The 10,280-nt window shown below is 33.4% G+C and overlaps 1 long non-coding RNA gene across 3 annotated transcripts; it reads right to left on the reverse strand.

Moving 5' to 3' along the window:
* Nucleotides 1-3,997: 3,997 nt before the first annotated feature.
* LOC104895594 (uncharacterized) lies at nt 3,998-8,217 on the reverse strand. 3 transcript variants are annotated; one of them, XR_007269689.2, is made up of 3 exons: nt 7,923-8,217; nt 7,677-7,793; nt 3,998-4,176 (listed from the first exon to the last, which is right to left on the reverse strand). It is a non-coding gene; the product is annotated as an uncharacterized LOC104895594 (long non-coding RNA). The 3 variants fall into 3 exon arrangements; XR_008967664.1 differs by having other exon boundaries at nt 3,999-4,176; nt 7,861-8,216; XR_007269690.2 differs by having other exon boundaries at nt 4,005-4,176; nt 7,957-8,211.
* Between the last annotated feature and the right edge of the window lie 2,063 nt (nt 8,218-10,280).

The raw sequence follows: 10,280 nt of genomic DNA on the forward strand, positions 1-10,280 counted from the left end.
GGCGAAGGAGGGACATGAGGCGGCGTGAAGAGGTGTTGAATAATAAATGAAGACAAAATCAAATTAGAGCAACTGTTGAATTTTTATTTAGTGCCAAACTTTTTTATTATTATAATGTACAGTAGAAATAGCACACATTAAATTTTGTAATGTACAGTAGAAATAGCACACAACTCATTTTATATTTTTTATCTTTAAATTGTACATTTACACTTACTTTGAATGGAATACATTTGTGTAAATGAATTGTTTGAAAATTAATTGGAAAAATACAATCACCAACTGAAAAATGAAAAATCTAACTCATAATAATAAGTGTATGACATATATTTGTAAATATAAATTTTAAGTCTAACTGAAGCACTGTAAATAGTAGCTGAAAAACAAACAAGTCTAACTGAAGGACAATAAGACTAGCTGAAAAATAAACAAGTCTAACTGAAGCTCTAGAAACACTAGCTGAAAATAAAGAAGTCTAACTGAAGCACAATTAATACTAGCTGAAAAATAAATAAGTCTGACTGAAGGAAAATTAACACTAGTTGAAAAATACACATGCTAACTGAAGCACAATTAATACAAGCTGAAATTAAATAAGTCTAACTGAAGCAGATTACACTAGCTGAAAAATACCAAGTCTAACTGAAGCACAATTAATACAAGCTAAAAATAAATAAGGTCTAACTGAAGCACAATTAACACTAGCTGAAAAATACACAAGTCTAACTGAAGCAGTATAAAGATTAGCTGAAAAATAAACAAGTCTAACTGAAGCACAATTAATATAAGCTGAAAAGTAAACAAGTCTAACTGAAGCACTATAAACACTAGCTGAAAAATAAACAAGTCTAACTGAAGGACAATAAATACTAATATTACTGAATTTCGAGTAGCTGAAAAATAAACAAGTGTAAATTTGAATACAATTACTGACTGGAATACAATTGAAAACTAATATTATTTGTACACTATTCAACTTGAGGTACATTTGGGGTTTTTGTTCCATATTCATTCGGATGCCTTGTCTTCATTTTACGCTTCTCAAAATGTCCTTTTACTCTCTTGTTTCCCTTTGGGGTCTTCCTTTTGTCTTTATCACCTCAGGATTTTCAACTGCTGTCTTCGTAGTTCTTCGTCTTCGATTTCTTGTTGTTTTTGTTGATCGGTCTTGAAAACTTCTTTCACTGATTTGTATAATTCCTTCAACGACTTGTCACATAATGTTCTTGCATCCTCATTTGATTGACATATTGACACTAGGTTGTAGAAATTCTTGGTTATTGCATGTCTCCATGGTGTCCACAACAGTGCATTTTGGCTTTGGTCCTTGTCTGCTGTAATAAATGTTTCTTAGTCAATTATTTCATTTGACTAACTAAATTTTTCAGATAGCTGATAAATTTTTCAGGTGGTGTGTTAATTGTTTCAGTTAGTTAAGTGTTAAAACCCCCCAAACCCCCACCACTAATATCCCCCTCCCACACACAAACAAAACCCCCAATTAATTTTCGTTAGTAACATTAATGGATCAGTTAGTTATACTAATTTTCAGCTGGAGCCTTTTTTTTTCAGTTCACTAATTAAATCTTTCAGGTGATCAGTTAATTGTTTCAGTTGGAGTCTTCATTTTTTCAGTTAGTTTGCATTAATTGTCAGTTAGTCATATTGATTTATTTCACTAACCTTGAACATTCTCCCATACTGCTGACTTTGCAAGTCTTGTCCATCTCTTAAGGATATATTGTTGTGGATTTGAAATATGCTGAACATGTGCATGACCCTTATTATGTGAAAGCAAAGCATCCCCGTCTCTGTGAAGCATTGACATGAGCACACTAATTCTGTTGTAGCCTCATCGTATGCTACTGTATGTGAATTGTGAAATCTTCTTCTGGTGAGACTTCAAACAACTTCAGCTCTGAGTTTTCTGTTGCAAATGCTCGTAAAAAGGATGCCATTGCCCACTCATACTCTGTTTCAAAGTCATTATACAGTGCTAGTGTGTATACATCAGCTGCATGTTTCAGAAGCTTTGATTTGGATTTGACGGCTTTGGGACGTTCAGTTCTGTTCCGGAAGTTGTCACTAGTTTCATTGCTTCTCCATCTTTTCACTGTTTGCTCAAATATATGATAGAATTCAAACAGGTTTGTTGTTGCTTTTGCATTGAATGATATTGCCTTATTTGTGACTTCACTTCTTTGTGATGATAAGATTCCAGCTGAAAACATATCCCTATTTAAGCGGTGCACCACTTGTGTCTCTGATCATATACTTTCGAACCATTCCTTTTTCTCGTGTCCATACAATTCCATCATTTTCGCCCACAATTCTTCAAAGCCAGATTCATTTTGACACCCATCAAGCAGTTCTTGAACATGTTCTTGAAGTCTTCATTGGTCTTGAGGGATCCGAAGGGGCTTACAAAGTTCTTGTCTATATGCCAAAGGCAAAGCCTATGTCTTGAATTTGGGAAAACCCATTTTAAGATAGTACATATTATGCTACAAATCACTTTCATTTGAATGCTTGTGAATCTAATTGAAATAGTAAAGAAATAATATGAAGACCAACTGAAAAATAAAGAAGTCTAACTGAAATAGTGTAAATGCTAACTGAAAATTTCATTAGGCTAAATGATGTAATATGAAGCCCAAATGAGAACTAAATGAGTCTAACTGAAAACTAAAGAAGTCTAACTGAAAACTTAATAAGTCTAACTGACAACTAAAAAAGTCTAACTGAAAACTAAATAAGTCTAATTGAATAATAAAGAAGTCTAACTGAAAAATAAAGAAGTCTAACTGAAATAGTGTAAATGCTAACTGAAAATTTCATCAGACTAAATGAAATAATATGAAGCCCAACTGAAAACTAAATGAGTCTAACTGAAAACTAAATATGTCTAACTGAAAACTAAATAAGTCTAACTGAAAACTAAATAAGTATAACTGAAACTAAATAAGTCTAACTAAATAATAAATAAGTCTAACTGAAAATGCTAATTGAAAAATGTATACCTTTTCAATTGCATTGCCCATGGCCTTATCTTGATCAGTGAAAATTGTCTTTGGCTCTTGTTGGCACATTGCTCTCTTGAATGTTTCTAGTAGCCATTCAAAGCTCTCTTCCTTTTCATTAGTTATGAAAGCACATGCAAACATTGTTGTTTTCCAATGGCAGTTTATGCCAACAAATGGTGCACATATCAGTCCATATTTGTTTGTCCTATAAGTTGTGTCGAATATCATAACATCTCCATATGCTTTGAAGTCCTCCAACATCATTGAATCTCGCCAAAAGTAGCTGACAATGTTGTTATGTTCCCCAAATTTCAGCCTGTAGAAGAATGCAGGATCATCATCCGCTATTTACTGAAGTAAGTCCAACACGCTCTGCATATCCTTTCCTTCAACCAATCTTATTCTGTACTCACTACTACATTAAAAGGCAAAGACAACACACAAAAATCGTTACAATAGGTCCAAAAGTCGTTGCAGTAGACCTATTGCAACGGTTTTGAACCATTGCATTTGGAGGCGTTGCAATAGACCTAGTGCAACGACTTTTGGGGCATATTGCAACGGCTACCACAAATCCGTTGCAATAGATGTAAATAGTCGTTGCGTCATCTATAAGGTCTATTGCAACGCCTTTATATCTATAGCAACGTCATTCAATAGCTATTGCAACGACCCTAATATTCATATTGTGTCCCATTTTGGCTTCTATAGCAACGCCTCTCTATATATTACAACACTATCATATAGCTATTGCAACGCCTTTATGACGAAATTTTTTTTAAACCCCTCCTGATGCCTACCGAAAACCTATAATATTACAGCCTGGATATATATTAGTAACGATGTAACAAATGCAAAAATACTCTTGAAATGCCAAAAATAATTGTCATATCTATATTATAATTTCCAAAATAATTAAATTAAGAGTATACATGAAAAATCCTAATTAACAAAAAATAGTGTACTTAATCAAACCTGACTAATAAATATTTGTTTTAGTACCACAAATACTTCTAATAAGTACATATAAATCATTTTCCTTCTAACCACCAAGTACGGCGTCACTATAATATATATAGCTAGCTAAATCGGGCCGATAGTATGTATAGTGAGACGTCTACGTTTGATCTCCTCCAGTTGGTTCATCATTCACCTAAAAATTCAAACATTGTAATAGTTAGATAACGTACCCATTAACAACACAAAAAAGAGACAAAATTACAGTTGCTTGCATTATTGCTATAATAAGAATAATGTGGGATGAAGATGACAATATAAAAGAGACAAAATTACAGTACGAAATTTAATGTACTTAATCAAACCGAACTAATAAATATTTGTTATGGATGTGGTTTGAAGCTAGCCACTACCCTTTTACAAAAAAAATCAAGCAAAAAAAAAAACTTTTTCTGTGGGGAAAAAGAAGGGGGACTAACATGAAGGGTAACTATCTATAGTCGACATATATAGATAAAATCTAATCTAGTTAGTCTTCTGAAAAAAAAAAAAACAAATTTTGATTGTACTAGATTAGGATGATGGCACAGGCTTGGTAATAACCAACTAGAAATCTCCAGAACTAGAATCAAGAGTAGTGGGGGAAAAAAAAAAGAACAGCCCATCCAAAAGAAAAAATAGTAATTTATCTTCCAATACAGTCAGGAGACAACCAATACAGCATGTTCCCACTATTCACTTTTTCATTCATACACCTGCGGCTAGCTAGAAGCCGACATTATTATAGATAACAAGGTCAACTCATAATGCATAACATGCATTTCACTAAAGACCCATGGTTAAAAATCCAAAAACTGTATCACATAAAGTGTCAAACTAACATCTAGTTAGCAGTTTAGCACAAGTTCAAAACTAGATAAATACGCAATATGTATACGAAACTTAGCTAGTTAGCTTTTTCATAAAGAATTAGTCTGTATTGGTACTAGTGATTCCATTAGCTAAAAGTTGTCAAGTGTTTATGAGTAATATATTGGTTCCAGAAGCTGATTAGCAAATAAATTCAGTGTAACATTAAAGGAAAATATGGAAGGATGTCAAGATGGATAAAGAAAAAAAATGCAAATCTAGTGGAGCTATAAAGGTGAAATGTACTAACACTCCAGGTCTTGGGAAAATAAGGACAGTTGGAAGCAGAGAGGATGTAAATCAGACGCGTCTATTTTGTTGCTACTGACAATTTTTCTGCATCGAAACTCACAAGCGCAAGCGCAACGCTCTATGGCTTTGCTTGCACTCACCTGGAAGAAACTCATGGTCATTATGCAACTATCCATGATTTTATTGGCTACGTCAGTCATAGTCAGTTTTACCAAGTTCTTAACAACTAGGGGTCATTGATGCAGAGAAATCTTCAGTAACACAAGATTTTAGTTTTCAGCCAGATAATATATCAGAATATCTATGGGCCTCTTCCACTTGTTATCAATGGAGGTAAGTAGAAGAAACATAGCTACCAAAAGTGCATTTTAAATTATAAAAATCTCACTATCTTTCATGTGATGAATTCATGAAAGTGATAATGGAAGTCCAATCAATGTCCTTGTACTAGTTTCTTCTCCTCAAAAAAAAAAAAAAAAAAGCTTACAAGTGCTGTAATTATTTTTCCCATCTTACCAAGAGAACCATTTGTAAGTACAGAATTAAAATGCTACATTGGAAAATTCGCAAAAAGTGTATAACCAAGAAGCATTTTAATTTTGCATAAACCTCGAGTTTATAGCATTACAATATCAAAAAGTAGCTAAATACAAACTCACCAAAGGAGGAGCCTTGTTGAGGAGTAGATGAGGATTCATTGTCAAACCGACAGCCCTGCTAGACAGATCAATAAAGAGAATTCGAGCATTGACCTGTGTATTAGAAGATGCTTAATTGATAAAAAATCTAAATCATCACCTTGAGCATAGAAGAAAGTATGTAAACATTTCAAGAGACTTGAACAACAAAGATCAAGAGAAACAGTTTCAGAAGAGTCAATTACAAAGATTTTGCAACCATAACAAATATATCATACATCACTGTGGAGAATAGCTACAACACCCCAACAACACATCTACGACTACATAGACAACTACTGCAACTATCCGTCCCAACTCTTTATGACTGAACCATACCACAAAAAGAAGGGGGGGGGGAGAAAACAAGAAAAGGCAGGCAAACAACATATTAAGGTATTCAAATAAAACAGAGGCTTCTACATCACGGAACATCTAACTCAGAATATAAATAGGATCACAGAGCCCTGATATCCAATGATAAGTATTTTAAGTTAATCAACATAAAGTCCATCCACCAAACCAATCCATTTCATTTTATCATCTTTGAGAAGTTAACAGTCTCCAAAATCTGCACACATTCAGTTACATCATTACTACCATGGAACCTTGGATGGACCATCTCATCGAAAGCTACCTGTAAAACGGCTTTGAGGGCAAAGAAAGCTATGACCAATGTGATTATACTTTGTGCATAGACGTATGATACCACTAAATAAGCACTAAGGGAGCAATTGATAAATCCAGATAAGCTAATAATGCTATGGATCATTAAATAGTTAGTTCAAGCCAACATTTCAATATTTGCCCTAATTCCTCTTGCTTTTTGTTTCTATTTCCTAATTCCCGCTATCTTCTATTTATATATTCCCTTTGTTCCCTATGTTCCACCCTTTGTAATCAAATTCAGTTCTTAATGTTACCTTCAATACCAAGACAATTAATTAGTTATCTAATTAAGCAATTCCATTCAGCCACATAATATCACAAAAATAGTCATTTCACAGCTAACTTTGTCAATGATAGGCATTATCCTAGCTCACTTCATACTAATAAGCAGCTCAAACTTGTAAATATCAGACAAAAAGACCTACAATTCTGTCATATAACAAGAAATTGAACATTTTAATCAAATTTAAAGGAAATAGGGATGATACTAGTTAGAGATTTAGCGGAAGAAGGTAATGGAAATTTGCAGACTGATGGTGACACAAACAATCCCTCTAAGTCCAGTGCAACAGAAGGAAATATTGTAGATTACTGAAAAAAGTTAAAGAAACAGACATTCAGGATGCCTTTGAAGGTAATTTTATGCCATACAAACAAGTGGAGTATCCAGTGGAAGTTAGTGTGTTTAATTGAACCCCAAAATTGAATTTTTGTAAGCTTCCCCATGTAAAATTAACAAAATTATTCACTAGAGATACATGAATTTTCCCTCAAATTTGTGAAAGATCCAAACTTTTAATCCTAAAGCTTATATTAGAGTTAATACAAAACTAACCTTCAAATTTTTCGGAAGGGATTCGAGTTGCCTATCTCCTCTTTGCAGAATGATGGTGACACAAACAATCCCTCTAAGTCCAGTGCAACAGAAGGAAATATTGCAGATTACTGAAAAAAGTTAAAGAAACAGACATTCAGGATGCCTTTGAAGGTAATTTTATGCCATACAAACAAGTGGAGTATCCAGTGGAAGTTAGTGTGTTTAATTGAACCCCAAAATTGAATTTTTGTAAGCTTCCCCATGTAAAATTAACAAAATTATTCACTAGAGATACATGAATTTTCCCTCAAATTTGTGAAAGATCCAAACTTTTAATCCTAAAGCTTATATTAGAGTTAATAAAAAACTAACCTTCAAATTTTTCGGAAGGGATTCGAGTTGCCTATCTCCTCTTTGCAACCGCTCATTTTCGCTCACTCCTTCTATCTATCCCTCGAATTGGGGGCAGTAATTTGATGAATTGTGAAACTGCAAGAGTCATGCAATTAACGAAAATTTCAGAATTATTTGAAATGATAGGTAAAGAAGAGATTACCTAGATTAGACACACAACAAAACATAGTTCAAGTTGCGAGAGTCATCGTTGAAGCTTCATACTTGCATAATGGCTGAAAAAGAATGACATCCTTACATTTTGCAGGAGATGAGCTTGCATAGACAGAGATACATGTTTGAGATTTGAGATGGAAGCACCGAAATATCATACTCTCTCTATATCTCCCTCTCTCCCCTTTTCTTTTTCTTATTGAAACTTTCTTTCTCTCTCCTAACCTAAGGGAAATTAATGCTGGGCTTTTGGTGTATGAGGGGTTGTATTTGAAATTTTTGAGAAATTTAAGGCGGGACATGGCACATGACTACCATTGCAATTTCTCTACCAAGTACCAATTGCAACGCGACGAAACCTAATGCAACGCTTAGCTCAAAACCGTTGCAATAACTATACCTTCTAGCGTGATACTATCAACCGTCGTTGCACTAGCCCCTCATATTGCAATGGTATTAAAGGTGTCGTCACACTAGCCCATTTTAAGGGGTTGCATTTGATAAAAAATGTAGTAGTGACTGTGTGATATAGTTTAGATGGTCCCTTTTTGTGTGGCCCACTACTTCCTCTGATCCATCCTCATGACACAAAAAGTTGTATGCATGCATTGGCTTTATGCCAGATTTAACCATCGTTTCTATTAGTTTTACTTTTTGTTCCGTTATCTTCCTTTCTGATTTCAGATGATGTATTTCTTGTTGTATTACCACTCATGGTTGTGCTGCAACTCATGAGCTACTACAACAAAGTCTTGACCAGGTTTTTCTTGCTTAAATCTGACCATGGCTTTGCATGTTGTTCTTATCTCATTGACTACTCTTTCCTTTCTTTCCTTCGTTGGCTGCTCAACATCTAGTATCTGAACATGATGATGTTGTTGTGTGTCTTTTTCTTTTGGTTCTGTTATTTTATTTGTTGATTTTGAGGCTCCTTCCTTTGAGAAAACCAAGTAGAATTCGTATATAGAACTATCAATTCTCCTCCTCCTTAGAGTTTGTTTCCTAATACTAAATCCTAATGCTCTTGAGTTGGCTTGATACAAGTTGTAACCATCTTTGTGATCTGTAACATGTCTCCCTATTAAACTGCTACTGATATTCTCGTCATTGATGTACTTGAGATATTCATGTTCAGCTGTTGAGTTCATTGACAAAAAATAAGGACACTAACTGAAAGAACAGAAGCACTAACTGAAAACTAAACAAGTGTAGCTGAAAATAATTGTAATAGTATCAAATGAAAGAATCATTATACTAAATGAAATTATTTAAAAGACCAACTGAAAAGAAAATAAGTCTAACTGAAAAATAAAGAAGTCTAACTAAGAAATAAATAAGTCTAACTGAAACTAAATAAGTCTAACTGAAAACTAAATAAGTCTAACTGAAGAGTAAATAAGTCTAAATGAAAACTAAATAAGTCTAACTGAAAACTAAATAAGTCTAAATGAGAAATAAAGAAGTCTAACTGAGAAATAATTAAGTCTAACTGAAGAGTAAATAATTCTAACTGAAAATAAATAAGTCTAACTGAAAACTAAATAAGTCTAACTGAAAACTAAATAAGTGTATCTGAAAACTAAATAAGTCTAACTGAAAACTAAATAAGTCTAACTGAAAAGTAAATTAGTCTAACTGAAAACTAAATTAACTGAAAACTAAATAAGTTTAACTGAATAATAAATAACTCTAACTGAATAATAAATAAGTCTAACTGAAAAAGAAGTTAATGAGTGAAAAATAGACTTTTGTTGCAATGTAAATGCTAATTTTACACATACTAACTGATACAATCGAAATTCTAACTGAAAATGAGTAAATGCAATTGAAAATTAATTTTAGACATACACCTGTTTCTTTGTCTTCTTTTCCAGCTGATTCTTCATGTAATTTCTTTATTTTTTTTTTTTCTGATGTGAAATCTGTGTTACGTTTTTCATTGCTTAGATCAATTTGTAATGTGAGATCTGTGTCACCTTTCTCATTGCTTAGTTCAATTTGTAATGAACTTCCGATTTGTGAATTCAAATCTTCGGTTGACATTCTTGGTTGAACTAGATTTGAGAAGTGGAATGTTCAAATGAGATTTAATTGCAGGGAGAAAGTGGATCTGTACGATATTTTGCCGTTGTTTTTGTTTTTGAACAATGGCAGATGAAGCGGATGAAGCAGATGAAGCTGTTGTTTTTGTTATTGTTTTTTAATTTTTTCGGTCTTTATTAACGCGCACGCGTGTGCCTCGTCCGATGACAATGTTTTGTCGGACGAGTCCGACACAATACGTTCTCTTATATCATACTACAACATACACAAAATACTTAATCATAATAAGTTAACTTTTACCCAACCTATCATGATACAAAAAATCTAGTAACCCAACTATTAAAACTATTCTAATCCCTATGCTAA

The sequence above is a fragment of the Beta vulgaris genome, chromosome 9, assembly GCF_026745355.1.
Source record: "Beta vulgaris subsp. vulgaris cultivar EL10 chromosome 9, EL10.2, whole genome shotgun sequence".
NCBI classification, from domain to species: Eukaryota; Viridiplantae; Streptophyta; class Magnoliopsida; order Caryophyllales; family Amaranthaceae; genus Beta; species Beta vulgaris.